Genomic DNA, 16,718 nt, shown 5'->3' on the forward strand with positions numbered 1-16,718 from the left:
GCAGGGTGTATTATGGTGGGGGAAATAACACTTGAACAATCCTAGCCATGCTAGATACAGGTCTGCTAGTCAGGTAGATGGCAGGAAGTGTCAAAAACTCTGAACAGAACACTGACCCAGTCCTGTAGGGAGAATGAGCAGTAGATGGAGGAAAACTGACTGTGCAGTATAAGAAGGGAGACCCACTCCACTATGTTAGCATGCTTAACCACAGGTCTTAAGTTGGTAGATGGCAAGGAATGTGGGAAAAAAAATTCTGAACAGAACACCAAGGGAGAAGATCTCCGTGGTTAAGGTTGCAATATGTGGAGGGAGGACCACTCAGCTTTATTGCATTTGACTGTGTGCTGCCTCACATGAGCCAAAAGTAAATATTTTGCATTTTTCCAAATGTCTGTATAGTGTTCTATAACAACACAGCTGGTACAACAGGTAGGTTAGAAGCGATTGCAGGTTTTATTAGAAAAATCAGGGCAAACAAACCAGAAGAGACTAGATTAGATTAGATTAGATTAGATTAGCTCTACCACATGCAAAAGCAAGACAGTGTAACTTCTGTGAGTGAGTCTGGATTATTAATGAGTGTGTTGATTGTGAACAGGTGAGTACACCCAGAAGTCTGGGTATTGATCATGTGAGTGATCATGTGACATAGTTTGTAGTTCATTGAGGTACAGGGAATTATGGGAAGTGTAATTCACATATTCATCATCGACAAAGCACAAGTCTACCTCAAAGACTTTCCCTGTGCTAGAAAATTTAAAGGAGCAGCAATGACTGCACTGCTACTGCATTTTACTTACTGAAATATTCAATGATTCTACTTTTTCTTCTTCTTCTTTTTTTTTTTTTAAAGCAAATCCTCACACATGGTCTTTCATGGTCTTTAGGTTTATCTTGTCATTCCTCCTGTCCCTCCAAATATTCTTCTACATATCATCAATGAAGAAGATGTATTCAGTCCCTGCTGCATCTTTTGATACCATCCTGACCATTTGGCAATGGACCAGACATATGGTACAAAACCCAGATCAATATTCCAAAAGGTCTTCAAATGACAATGGACGCATAGAGAATTACCATCTTATCTCCTGCTCAGAATGTTGTGAGCTCTGCATAGTGTCCGTGAGACATGAGTGATTGTAGAGCCATGCCATAATTTCTGAAAATATGATTTCCAAAAGAATAAAGAGGGATAAATGCCTTTGGCTCTTAAGAAGTGTGAGAACTTCCCAGTTAATCAAATCCTAAAATGGAATCTTAAAAACGGCTGTGCCACATGCAGCTCCAAACCAATTTCATTCATTTCACACTCTAATTAATGATGGCTACTCCTTCATTCTCTTGCTTCCTACTTCCTTTTGATAAAGTTGAGGTATAAAAAAAACAATACCTGCAAAATTTCCATCCAATATTTTAACTGAAATGTAGGCTGAGATTATAAATGACCCAGGGGAAATATTTTATGAATACCATTTTACTCTTGATTCACTCAGAATAGTGTTGCATGCATTAATATTCACAGTCAGTGAGCTGCATGAAAGAATTTCACTTTCAGATCCTGTTAAACATGAGATTGCAGTTATATACAGTATCAGTTATGACCATAAGACTAACCATATACTGGCAAGTTTTGGACACATATACTTTATATTCTTTTAAGCACCTGCAGGGCTACAGTAAGGGGAAATAAGTAGTCGGATACATTTGTTTTTATTTTTTAATATATTTCCCATGCATATATCCACTTTTTAATTTACACATAAAATGTCTTTTGAATTTAAACATATAAATATGAACAAAAAAGTATGCATACATAAGCATAAACAAAGATTTTTAAAAAAAAAAAAAAAAAACTAAATTGATAGGGAAAATTGTATTTGGACACCACAAATGACCAATATTAGTACTTTGTTGCAAAGCTGGTGTTGGCAATTATAGGGTTGAGATGTCTACAAAGTAAGAAGTAATTAGCTTTTTGCAGCATTGTGGTTCAATTTTGGCCCGTTCCTCTAGGCAAATTATTTCCCCAAGTCTTTAATTCCCCAAGGTTATAAGGGTCCCACTGATGGACTCACAATGTTTCTAATATGTCCCAATCCATCATTAAATTCATATTTCCTTTGATGATGTGTACAGAGAAACAGCCCCATATCATCATGCTCCCACCTCCATACTTCACTGTGGGTATAATTTTCTTGGGATCATATACACATCCCTAGTTTCTCCAAACATGATGAGCTGAATTATTGCCAAAGAGTATTTTTGTTTCATATGACCATTGTATATTGTTCAAAAAGAGTTTTGATTTGTGTAAATGCTTGTGTGCAAATTTTAGTTGTGCATTTGTGTGCTTCTTTTGTAGCAGAGGAATTCTGCATGGGGTGTAGGAACAGAGATGATTGCGGTGCAGTTTAGTGCTTGTTGTTTTCAGTGTAAATGTTATTCCCGCTGCTTTCAAGTTGTCATGCACCTCCTTTTGAGTGACTGCTAGCTTCTCTCTTACTTTCCTTATCATTTATCTGAGAATGGGTTGTGAAATCTTGGGTGGTGTACCTGTCCAGAGATTCCAGGAACTTTCCTCCTGGATATTATCGAACCAATTGTGACAGAGATGTTTAATGTCTTTGCTATGGCTATGGCTCTGTAGCTTTTTCCATTTGAGTGTTGTTTAATAATGCTTTCCCTGAGAACTCCTTCACCTTCAACATGATTGCTACTTGTTCCCAATCAATAGCAATGTCTTTAATAATGACACCAGGTACAATTTGCCCATGAAGCATTTATATCTAGAACTTTATTTTTTATGCAATATTTACATATATTTTAATATAGTGTCTGAATACACCTATCAATTCTGCTTTTTAGACATACAGTGGGGTCCAAAAGTCTGAGACCACTAGTGAAAATTCTTCTATTTTGCATTCTTTTCTCTAATTCAATACAACAGTTTTCATTAAGAATTATATTATAGACAACGACTTGAGTGAAAAGTATGAGTGAGTCTTTGATATATTTAAATGAATCTCAGAGTTTCTTAGTATGTCCCCTTTTTGGTTTAAAGACAGTGTGCACTCGAGTTGGCATAGGCTCCACAAGTTTGTGCAAAAACTATTGATCCATTTTAGATCAAATGCATCATTGTGTCATCTGAACACATGCGTCAAAAGAATTCAATAGTTTAGGCACAAGGAAAATCTGACCTTTTGTATAAAGCAGTTACATTTGCTTTACAATTAAATAAGGACCTAGAAATACTACAATATTAAATATTCAAGATATTGATATCTTTGTTTTAAAAATTTCAAAATTCTAAAACCTTTTGTTTATTTCCAATTTTAAATGAAAAAAAAAAAAAACCCAGATTTTCAATGTGGTCTCAGACTTTTGGACCTCACTGTATCTCTTGTTCATGTTTATGGATACTTTTTTGTTCATACTTCTAAGTACAAATTCAAAAGACATTATGTTTGTAAATTTGAAGTGGATATATGCACTGGAAGTATATTAAATAACCAAAACAATAGTGTCTGAATACTTATTTCCTCTCACTCTATGGAAAAATGAAACCAATACATTACACGTAAGACTTGTTTCACTAATATGATACAATGAAGAAAATTTCCTCATGCACTTCACCAAATCCTGTGTAGAAAATGAATGCTGTATGCTGAAAGAACTGTCCTTTTGATGTACAGTACAGGCTAGCCACAGAGAGCTGAGAAAAGTGTTGACCCTCCAATTTGAAGTAGTCCATGTGTGAAGCAAAGGCATGGTGAATGGGTTTAGATAACTGGTGAAGCATGGAGGGTACACAGTTGAGGAGCATACTGTTACATCCTTACCTTTCACTCTCTCTCTCTCTCTCTCTCTCTCTCTCCCTCTCTCTCTCTCTCTGTGTTTGTGTGTGCGTGTGTTTGTTTGCTATGGCACTCAGTCTCTCATCCCCTGACAAAGGGCTGGAGCGGCTTGAGCTCTGGTCCTGGACTGCTGTGAAGAGGAAGAGGAGGAAGGTGCAGAGGTCTGCAGGCTGAAGGGCAGCTGAATGGACTGATTAACCCCAAGGGCAGTTTATTCAATCACAGTCACTCACAATGATGTATGATGGGACATTGCGTCAAACAGCCTGGACACTGCAAACACCTGCGCTGCCCCGATCGTTCAGCCCTCCAAGAAGGCGCAGAGTCATCACATAGATCTGACTCAGCCAGGTTTAAATGGGGCAAATCCTTGAACTCTCCTAGTGCTGGCATTGCTGGTGGACACAGAGAGAGGAAGTAACAAAGAAAGTGGAGATTCTGTCCATTCCAGAAGTTTAAACAGTAACACTTTCAAACTGTTCATACAGACAATATGCTGAAGAAGAACAATTTTCCTAGTGGAGTTTTGTGCAGTTCATTTCCACAAGTGTTGTCTCATTACTGGACCAAATTTCTCCTCTGACTTCCCATGATTTATTTCCTCACTTCAAAGAGAAAATACTATCAGCAAGTGGAAGGAAAGCAAGAAGTCAGACACTCGTGTGATAATCCATCCTCCAATGCCTCTCTGCTATCTCCATGCTTTGATATATGCTGTCCAATGTCAGTTTTTGAGACACAACATACAAAATTGTGTAGCAGCAAGATAAATGTGGGTGCTGGTATGAAGAATTAAATAAGCCTGGATAAGCAAAGTGTGAGTGCATGGGAGAGCGTGAGCATATGATAACTAGGCCATAATGGATCAGATTCATTAGTCTTCACTCTGATGGTGTCTCAGAAGAGAGTGGGTTGGGCTGAAGGTCAACAAGCTGAAGGTGAGATTAATAACTGAATTATTTGGGAATCGGATCCAGGTCTCCCACTTGGCAAGAATTCTAAATTCTGCTAGTGCTATAAAGGGATGATGACACACCAAGAAAATGGACTCTGAAGATGCTCCAGGACTCCAGGATTATTATACACTTGACATATTAGAGATAAATGTTTTGCCCAGGAAATGATAAATACATAAATCTATATGAATTATGGTTTTTAGTGCCCTGATGCAAGTCCTGGTTTTGAGCTGCTTAATGGCCTCAGGTGGGTTTTTTTTTTTTTTTGACAAAGTGTTTTTCAACACACAGACTCAGTAAAAATGGTAAAAGATGACAACTAAAGGTTGAATATTGATCAAATATATGATAAATGAAGATTAGATTTCACTACAGAAAGTTCCAGCTGTACTAACAAATGGGCACTCACAGTAAGCTTGTGCTTGTTTGGCTTTGGTGTGGACAATTTCTCAAACTTTTACAAACCCCAGAAGAGTTGTTTGATTGCACAGTTTGAACAAAAAAATTACACAAAACAATTAATCTCTTCCTGTATTTAGCAATCATGAAGCATATAAAACACTAATAAAGGCCCAAATGGCTGTAAATGGCTAAAATATGCTATTATTACATCCAGAAAGCAAAAACACATACAATTTGAGGCTGCTCTGGGGGTGTCTTTAAAATTGTCTTTCATATACTCATAATCTAAGCCTCTAAGTCTACTCTAAGGCTGATGCACACCAAAGACAAAGTTTCAATCGGCCAAAACCCAGCACCTCAGTCTGGCTTGCGTCATGAATGAAATATAATTAAAAACACCCATCGCAGCTTTCATATGGAACAAATCCCCAGAGCTGTTGTAGAGGAGCAGCTATGGCTTTACAATGTCTGCCTTTTTTTGGCTTTAATAGCATACCAGACCGCAGGCTCTGGCTTCTTCCTGGGCACAAGCATGGCTCTGGACTTGCAGGCAGATGCCTTGACATCTGGGGCAGCCCATCAGCATGTGGAACAGCGTGTGGCACAAGGGCATTAAAGCCGGAGAGGGTGGAGGTGCTGTGGTGGCGGCAGATTGTGAGCCATGATGGCATCTGATTCTGCTCATCCATTATTGCTGGACTGCAGATGGGCTAAAGTCCCCTGAGGAAGAAGATCTCAATCGCCTGTTTACAGCTCAACATGGGCATTTAAAGTCATGAAAGAAAAGCACTGAAATAGAAAAGAAGGAGCAGTGATGAACAGGCAACAGTAAAGTCTGGCAACACCATGAATCCAAGATGATAAATATATACTCTATTTAAGCTTCTCAAATTCTTGTCATCTGAGAAACATCTGAAATAAGAAGTTAGATGATTTATGCTGATGACCTCCATATAACCTACTAATCAGGCTGATCTTTCCAAAGGTACACCAAATGGACTTTTTGACCGGATAAATTGCTCCATCATTACCCTTCGCTGGAATGGCCTCCTACCAATTATCCAGCAGTTTCATCAATTAACCTGTGTGGTGGTAGGAAGCTGTCATCTAAATGAGTTGGATCTGAGAGGCTCCTGATGATCCCATCTTCTCTTGCAAACATTTATGCCAGGGTCCATTGAGTGCAGTCACACATAGAGCTTGATATTATCCACCACAGAATCCTGAAACTACACGGGCATTCTGGGCACATCACTGCACTGAATAAATTATCTCACACTCCATAAATTTACCCAGATGTTAAGATTCACCTTGAGGATAGGGCTCTGGATGCCATCACTGGAGCAGGTGGAGAAAGAGAGAATAAAAGGATTTGAATAGACAGAAAAGAGAAGCAAAGTGAGTGAAGCATAGGGTCCTGTGAGGTCCTTATTCACACACCTGCATTACAGAGGGAGGTATGGCTTTCACCTGAGCTAATATAAAAATATGGACATTAAACTCTTCCCATTTATTTATAACTCAAAATGTTACCAGTTGATTAGAGCCATTAAAATGATCGAAACACAGACCCAATGTAGCCTCACATCTAATGGGGGCTGATGATTCATAGGACTGGAGGAAGGCCGACAGAAGCCTGTTCCAAATCCAATCGGCCCCATTCCTCATGCCAAAAGGCCATGATAATTCACTGTGCAGCGCATAATAACTATTATGTTTACCTCCTCTGTATCTCATCAGAGGGAAAATAAGCACTTGTTTCCACAGTCCCAGCAGGGGCCACACTGCTCTGTGTAGTATCTGCAGGGACAGTGACAGGGAGAATTAATGAAATTATTGCACTGAGATCCATGGGCTTTTCCAAAGGAAGGTTTAAAAAGAGCTACAGAAGATGAATGAAATTACTGATTGATTTGTTGTATATATCCAAAGAAAATCTAATCTAAAATCTACTTGCCATGTTTTTGTCATCACAGTGGATCAGATCAGCTTTTTTTAATAGAGATTGTTGGAAGCCATTAGACAACAGTTATAGGAAGCAGTACTGCTTCTGTGATGTGTGAGTATGAGTGTATGTGAGCATGGTGCTGTGTGATGATACTGGGCTGGAGTGTAAAGTCAGAAACTACATTCCTATCAATCTATCTACCTCCAGGACACACACACACACACACACACACACACACACCATTTGGTCCTTCCTGAGAGCTGTTCTCTGTCTCATTAGCAGGATGGAGACAAGGTCAAACCAAAGGAAGACCTAAATTCTCTCCCTCCTGCTGTGTGCCAGGGTGGGATGGAGAGACCACTGCACATGTTCATACTTAAATAAATGTCTGAGAGTTTTCAAAGAATAATCTTCTGCTCTCTGACTTGATGGACTAGAATCTAACAGCACTGTAATTGCACTCTAAAATCACAGGCCCTGAAGGATCAGTTTTTGTCACCCATCACTCCTCATGTATCACCATAGGAGTTTATTGTCTCTCCTGCAGAAGATGCAGTGAGATGTACACTGGAGACATAGAGACTAAGGGAAAAAGAGTTCATCTGCATGCTCAGAACTTTGGACCCCATCATCAGCCATTTTGAATATCAACTCATTTCACCTCCAACACTTGCACAGCTTTTGTCCAAAATGTCATTTTGTCCTTTTGTTCCTGGCCCTCAAATTGTGCACTACACATTTGAAAATTTTTATTATACAACAGTTAGTTTCAGTCCACTAATTTGATTGGTCATTCCAAGAGTGCTTATATTTAATGCAACTGCACTGGGTCGTTTCACTGTGTGTATCAGTCCACTTGTCTGCGCTCACCATATAAAATTCCACTTCCTAGTTAGAAACCTTTACTACAGTAGTGTTAGTGACATCATCAGCTTTTCAGGAATATAACTTTTGACTTAAAATATGAATGTGAAAAGGAAGAAGGAATGCCAATTTTACCAGAAGCACCTTTAATGGGAAAGTACAGATCAATGTGAGCTAACTAGTCAGCTAGCCAATGTGCTTTAAAGTGTGTGCAGCTTCTTTGGGATCTATTTGCAGAACAAAAATAAACACATGTCCAAAATGTCATTTAGTCAATAATAATATTGAGTAATAATAATAATATAACTCAATAATACTGTATCCAGAGAAACAGGACATTTTGGACAAAGGTCCTTCATCAGCTATGCAAGTAAAGTACTTCTAAACCTGATAATATATGCAAAATATGTGATTATTATTATATATTACTATTAATTTGATTTTGAAGATAAATGTACACTATATAGCCAAAAGTTTGCAGGCACCTGACCACGACACCCGTATGTGGTTCTTCCCCAAACTGGTGCCACAAATTTGGAAGCACACAACTGTATAGAATGTCTCTCTAGGCTATAACATTACAATTTCCCTTCACTGGAACTAAGGGGCGCAAACCTGTTCCAGCATGACAGTGCCCATGTGCACACTGTCATTATCACGTGAAGACAAATTTTGCCATTGTTGGAGTGGTAGAACATGAGTGGCCTGCACAGAGCCCTGACCTCAACCCCACTGAACACCTTTGGGATAAACTGGAACAGTGACTGCACCCCAGGCCTCCTCACCCAACATCAGCACCTGACCTCACTAATGCTCTTGTGGCTCAATGGGCAAATCCCCACAGCCACGCTCCAAAATGCAGTGGAAAGCCTTCCCAGAGGAGTGGAGGATAACAGCAAATTGGGACTAAATCTGGAATGGGATGTTTAAACAAGCACGTGCTGTATGAATGTTATGGTCAGATGTCCACAAACTTTTGGCCATATAGTGTATACTGAATGATCCAAGAGCTATCGTGCGATTGTTAACAGCAGGCTTCAATATTAAGTAAGGAATAAAATAAAGTAGGACGTGCTGTTCTGGGAAAATAACAGGGCTTAATAATACTTCTTGATATATTTTATTTCTCTTACAACAATTTGCAAAAAAATTATTTATTAAAGAACAACACATACTTATTTATAGTTACCTTTAATGTCGTGGAATATCAGCAAAAGAATTTAGTACCTGTTATCACTTACATTACAGCAGCTATAAACAGTTGTTTCCTTTTAAAAAGCACTGACACTGGAGACTCGTTCCAAAAATCCCAAATAAATGCCTCCTCACAGAAAACGTCATATCAATATTTTTTTAATCCATTTATGTGGACGCATCCGCCATACAAGTCCCTTCTGTTACTACAGAAATGATAACATTAAAGAAAGTTTAATATAAACTTGGCAGCTGGAACTTGTCAGAGCCATTCCATGATAGAAAATTAATCAACACCTTCTAGCCAATCAGAATGTGTTGAGCATTCAGTAGTGCTGTGGTATAATGTACTTTATAGAACACATATAGAACACATTTCTTTATAGAAAACATTTCAGATTTCACTGATGAAACTCAGACAGTAATGAAAAAACATAACTCTAAATCTAAATCCATGGACACTAATTAAATTTTCAACAATTTGCTCATGGTTGATCATGTTCTTTAAACTGCTATCTTAATCATTGCGACCAGTGTGACTATTTTTTTATCAGTTTCGTGTGTGTCATGTATGAAATAGAAAAGGACAGAGACACCACTGATGCACTGACACACACACTGACCTTCACGTACAAGATTCATTTATTCCCCTTACCGCTAATTATAGTGTCAGATAAAAAAAAGAATTTTCACTATTAAGTGCATTGAAGCTAATTCTCATTATGCATCAAATAATGGGTGTATCATATGGAAAGTGCCAACACAACAAGCACAGACACAGAGTTGCACAAATGCATGTTCCCATACGTGCACACACAGACATTCTCTGTCTTTCTCTTTCTCTTTGTGTAAGATCTCTCAGCAGTGTTGATACACATATTGTTTTTCACACCACAGTTAATGAGCCTCTTCTGTGTTCACAGCACATTGCCTTGCTCGATGCCCCCCTACACACACACCACACACACACTGCAGATGGTTGACTCCTGATCATTTTTGCCATTGATTTCTCACACAAGGCCAAATCCGGCCAGTGACTAGCTCAGGAGAAATGGCCGTATTAATCTAGTGGGATACATACAGCCCTGGTTCCACATCATAAAGCTCACATGGCATGTTAGGGTATCAGGACAAATGCATATGGGGGTCACAGTGTGATTTTGGGACTGAAAAATGAAACCATATCCAGTGGCTTCTGTTAATGAACCTATAAACCATCATGCGGAGCTTCTGGCATCACAGCATTAAACAATGTAACTGTTACATCTATCACTATGCAATTTGCACATTTGGACAAACATAAAGTCAGTACTGTGCTACATTTTATTGTCAACACTCAAACATGTGGTTGTATACATGTATATATTATCTTGTATGTATATATTATCTCATCTTATCTTATCTTAAAACTCCCAGCAATGATTTGAAGACTGTATATCCTATATATCAATAAGGTGGTTTTTTTTTACTTCATCACAGAAATGTAGTGTTTAATCCAATGAAAGAATGAATCAAGCCATGTCTCTTTCTTTCTCTTGGTGAGGAAAGTAGTATTATCACTCTGATGCTCTGTAAATGAGCTTTGAGATATCAGGGTCTCTCTAATTACGTGGTGCTTGAGCCTCTGCCTACTGCAGAGAGGCGTGAGAAAGGTGCTGTACTCCTTCAGGAAGTGGCCCACTCTGGTCTAGAGGACACACATTAATCTCCCTGCTCTGAGACAGAAAAGAGCAGGAAATAAAACTCCACAATTATCCCACTATTTTCTCACTATTTGTGGGACAAATTGTTTTAAGTCTCTGATTTCTGATCTCCCTATGCATGTATGCTCGGCTGAAAATAAGCTAATAAAGGCATGAGTATAAAAAGAGAGTGTGTGTGTGTGTGTGTGTGTGTTTTAGGAGTCCTTGTGGCTGTCTCAACCCAGTAGAGATCATTTTAATGGAGACATTAAAATTCTTCCCTATTGCTGGGAAATGGTCAGATCAAAATCTCCCGTCCACTTCAATCTGGCCATTTCCAGCAAGACCTTCATGAGAACTGAGACTCCCTCGCTCCTTGCTTCACTACGTTCACTCCCTGATAGCATCTGTCTCAGTTTAGATTAATAACACAGGCCTGCTGTCATTTTTCTATAAGCATCATAAGTGGGCATAACTCTAACTGTCCTGATATAAATCCACCTGTACATAAATGACCTTGGTATGAACTGAAGACACCAGTGAAACATTATGTTGTATGTCATGCTTTAGTGTGTACTAAAAGCTGTTTGGTAGCAATGGACAGTTCATTACAGTTTACATATTACTCTGTTTTGAACTTATTTCAGCTTGTTGTATCAAAGTTCCTCCTTTTTCACTCAAGCATGAGATTAGAACTGAATGTTTCCATTTTGTGAACTTCAAGTAAACTTCAAGTAAAAGCTCATTTTATATTCCACCAGCCTCCTTTTCTTCTATTCGTAGATTCACACAATACCCAATCACAGCATAGCACAGAAAAGCAGGAAGAGACATCCTGTTCTTTTACAATTTCTAACAGACAAAACTTGATCAACATGGAAGCAATCTGTTCTAGTTGCCTTCTCCTGCCTTCTCCTTTCTGGGTAAGTGCACTGCTCCTGTGCTCTCTCGCTCTCTCTCTCTCTCTCTCTCTCTCTCTCTCTCTCTCCTATCCAGTTTAATGGCCACTTCAGGAGGCTAGCTCTTTAAACAGAATGGATGGGCAAACTACCTGCCATCCTTCAAAGTCCTGTGCTGCACTTGACAAGTAAAACTGAAACAGTAGTCTGCCATTCCAATATAATAAGAGATTTCCAGAAAGACAAGCTAAGATATATATATGGACATATAGATGGACATATAGATTGCCAGATTGTGAACATATTGTCTGTAGGTGGGTCAGTAAAAAAAGAGTTTGGCGTAGAGAGTCAGGCAGCAGCTGCTCAACATCCAGGGGCACAGAAAAGGATATCACCTCATTCCCCAGCCATCGTACCCCTTGTCCAACATGGATATCCTTTTATTTTTCATCTTTGTTCAATCTGTACATTTCATGCTTTTTGCCATTCTGCTCATCTGCTCTCTATTTATCTACAAACTGACTAATTTAGTTACTATTCATCACGCTCTTGTTGCGGAAAACTTTTTTTTGTCCAGCTGCCAAGATCGCACCATCTGCCTTTTCTTGATGGCTGCTGGTGCCATGGAACACAGTCTGCGTAAACCACATGCCAGACCTGTGCCAGAGCCAGAGAGGGGGAAAGAAATGAAAAGAAAATGGCTTTCTTTGCGGTCTAAATATTCCTGTTATAGCTGGCAGCTTATTCATTACTCAACTGGAACAATTTCAATTAACAGACAATAAATACTCGCAGTGATGGAGCACAAGAGATGCAGTTGGAAGCGATCTTCAGACATTGGTACACGACCACATCCGGAAGTGTTTGACTTCTAATTGGAAAAGCAAATAGTTCAGGTGACTCCAGTTCAAAGAGCAACTGACTGATGAAGGTAAAGAAAACAGGCTGAGTGGTAGGCAGAAAGCGAGCAGCTGTTGTGCAGCCTGCAGATTTTTCCCCCACTGAGCATCTGCCACTGCAAATTGATTACCCTGGGGTAAGCCAGGTTGCACCTCCCTCTCCTCACTAATAACATCTCTTGCTTTGATTAAGAAATGAACAGGCCTTGTACAGCCGCTCCCCAGCCACGCTAGACTATAGGCTCCTGCGTAAAAACACAGACGAGAGGAAAAAGAGAAGGACAACCAGCCAGGAGAAAAAATTTAATCTAGAATAAAGAGGATGAGAGAGATGTGTAAGGAATAATGCATCTCTGGGTTAGACAAGTTCCCCAAGACAGTAGGGAGCTAGGAGCAGAGGAAACAAAAAAAATACCCTGGAGGAAATGAAGATAAAGTAACCCAGATAGAGAGCTGCCTTACCGTTTGGTTTATGCAAATAGAAGAAGCACGTTTGCTTGAAATGGGATGCATGGTGTATATGTGCATGTTAAAAGAGCCACTATGAAACAGATAAGAATTTTATTGGTGTATAGATCTGGGAAATAAAACTCACATATGCTGGAGCAGACAGGCTGAGTTCCTTTACTATTAAAGGATTTACTGTCTATATGCTCAACACTATCATCTGGCCAAACAGCTTTTCACAGTATTTTATATCCACTACATCTATTAATAAATACCTTAATGTATTTAATACCTTAAATACTATTAGTGCAAAATATATTTCATAAAATTTTGGTGGACTTGTTTATAGCCTGCCAATTGAAAAACTAAGCTGTTTATATAGAAATATACATTCTGAAAAATCAATCCACAGCACCACAGTCTCACACAAGGCCTTATTGATTTACTGGAATTGATCAACTTCCAACCCGAAAGACACCAAGGTTTAGTCAAAAGAAGAAAGTGAGGGAAACCAGCCAAACATCTAAGACAGGAAATGAGACTCTTGTGCTTACCACTGTCATGAGTGGATTAGCTCCTCACACTGGAATGAAAACTAATTTAGTTAAGCAATTGATTAGTTTAAAGGAAATGGCCCCAGGTTATGAGAATCCACACTGGCTCTGGTTCAACAGCTTATTTAAGGCTTCCCAGCTAAGATTTTATAGCACAGTAAAGGAAAAGAACAAACAAAAGTCTAGTACTTGGAAACTTCACACCTCATAAGAAAACAGTCATTTGTGCTAAAGTTGTATTCAGACAAGAAGGACATTCCTTCTGACATGATGTAATAATCTGAGTTTTCTTATTTTGTGCAGACAAAATGATTACTATATGTTCTTGAATAAATCATCCATGTTCATTTTCCAAAATTAGATTATTAATAATAATTAGAGACAGACACAGCTCATAGCCAAATGTAATACTCAAACAGTACTGTAATGAGTTCTGCAATCATTCATTAAATATCTGAGGTCATTATGAGTCTTTGTAAAAACTGACCTTTGACTGACGTGTTTTGGCTGATGCTGATGGTTGCCACAATAGCAGCACTGCCAAACTTTAAATAGGCTGAAGGTTAATTAAACCCATTTATATATTTCCATCCATCATATCTTTCACTAGTCAAGCTCTATTTTTCTGCTCATATTTCTTTTAACTCACAAATGTACTTTGTACGACACTGGCACCGAGAAAAGTGTTTTCATTGTGCTCAAATCTGACAAGACTTAATTTCACACCTTGACAGGCAGACACAGATAAATAACAAAATATTGATCTGCCGTAATTATAATACTGACTTTGCTGAGGAAGGGGCTAAAGAGAATATATAAAGGTGCAGGAGGTGTCCTATGTGCTAGAGAAATTACCTTGCTGTCTGACTACAGTGAAATGTGACCGGCTATAAAAAAGTTACTTTCACTCTGCTTCCTGAAAGACCTTTTCCCAGATTTTTATACGACGCAATAAACATGACAAGCCTGTCACTAAAGCTGTAATGAATATTTAATCTACTGAAAATAGGGTCCCTGAACTCCACTCCCGTTCTGTCCTCCACCTAGTGCGCTAACTACAGCAGTGCACGATTTGTTTGTCCAGGATTTGGCACAATTTATTTTGTCAGACTTAATATGTCACTTAGATTAGTTGTTATTTGTATATGGCTATAAGCTGGAGGTCCACTCTAGTCTGGGTAAAAGAAGAACAAAAATCAACAAAGCTTATATAACAGAGTAGACAAACAGCCTGCGATCCAATACACGTCTTCAACCTCATCATTTATCTTTTGGGGAATTGCCATTGTCAACATAAAGACCATTTCAGTACTATAGTAGCTCAGTGGAGAAATTAATGCTAAAAAAACAGGAATTTTCTTTTTAAAACAAAGCTGTAACTAAATGTATAATACGGAAATGTTCTGCTAATTAGCAAGCTAGCTTTTACCCAGCCAGCCTACATTAATTTTAAAAGAAATGTACTATACAATTCTCAGCAGAACAACAAGTATGAATCGGTATGAAGTTAGCAAACTGTGTCTCATAACATGTTGATGAGGAACTTCAAGGCCAAGGTCACTGCTCTGTGTTCTGACTTTTGCAGTTAGCCCTAGTGTCAACAGCATGAAACATATTAAATTTAGCACTGTACACCAGGACATCCTGGTCTGTGCTGCTCTCCAGCTCCAGTGTGAAATCAATTTTTTTTTATTATGAGTCAATGCTCTCCACATCTGAGGCAAAAAGCCATCTGATATGACAAAATGTTCAAAACGGCTGTCACAAGTGAACCAGAAAAAGCCACTACAGATCAGTTTTCTCATCACAAAGCAAACATTACTATAATAAGATTATGTGAATTCTCAATGCCACAAAACCACTTTAAACCTTTGACTTTGTTTCAGTGTGAGTAGATGTTATGACAAAGGTGTCCTGTAAACCTGCTTTATTCAGTTCTGTAATATTGGGCGATTACATGTTTCAACATTATAAATCAGTGCCTCTATGCCATAGAGCACCACATAAACAGGATGGATGTAATGATGCGCATAAATATTAACTATATGGTTGGGTTCTCCAGTCACATGTTTGAGCCAACTAATTAGAGTGTGAAATTTGTGAAAGAGCCAAAAGACCTCACATACAATGTTTTTTTTTTTATCCTATGTGGATAAATAAAGGCAAATATTTTATGCCTGGGTGAAAAGTATGCATACTGTTTCCACTCACTTCAGTCACTGCCAATATCTAGAGAGGAACGTCTGCCTCTACACCTGTCTGAGATGGGGAGGGCTAATACTTGTTAGTTAACCTAATGTACATTTATATTGCACAATATAAAAGTTATCTTAATAATAGTCTCATGAGCCAGACTTCTAGTTTTTGCTACAGAGCCTGGTTCGTTTCATTACAAAACATGGCCCACCAAATTGTATTAGACTTTAGACATAGACTGCAGTTGGGCATCCTGATACCCCTGATCATCCTTTTCAGTACTTTATATCTCTTGGCTTGCCAACCCATCCAATTCTGTTCATCATTTGTGCCTGGCACATCTGAAATCATCTTTTTCATTCACTAAGTGATGGAATCTGAAGGGAATTAGTGTTATCCAGCAAAACAGCATGCTGCTGAGACAAACAAATGAGAGATGAATAGATGAATCCCTGTGTGTAATCAGGAGTGTGGAGAGATTACCAAACAGACCCTGCAGCTTATTGACTCCATCCTCTTACTCCCCACCATTCAGCTATAAAGCCTCACAAGAACAGAACAAAACTGCCTGCTGTCTCTAAGCACACACTGCTGAGATTCACAGCATACACATCCAGAGCACATGCTGGAATACTGAGGAACAGTTAGACAACTTATTGTGTCTGACTTGTGATGCATTATGCACTGTTCATGCTGTATTTTTAAGAACATCAAATACTAAGATTTGACAAGAGAGCCTTTTAAAATTCACCCAGGTGTCTGTGTGATGTTGATTTGGTTTGTCCTGGTAGTTCACAGAGATGCAATATTCACTTAG

The sequence above is a fragment of the Pangasianodon hypophthalmus genome, chromosome 13, assembly GCF_027358585.1.
Source record: "Pangasianodon hypophthalmus isolate fPanHyp1 chromosome 13, fPanHyp1.pri, whole genome shotgun sequence".
NCBI classification, from domain to species: Eukaryota; Metazoa; Chordata; class Actinopteri; order Siluriformes; family Pangasiidae; genus Pangasianodon; species Pangasianodon hypophthalmus.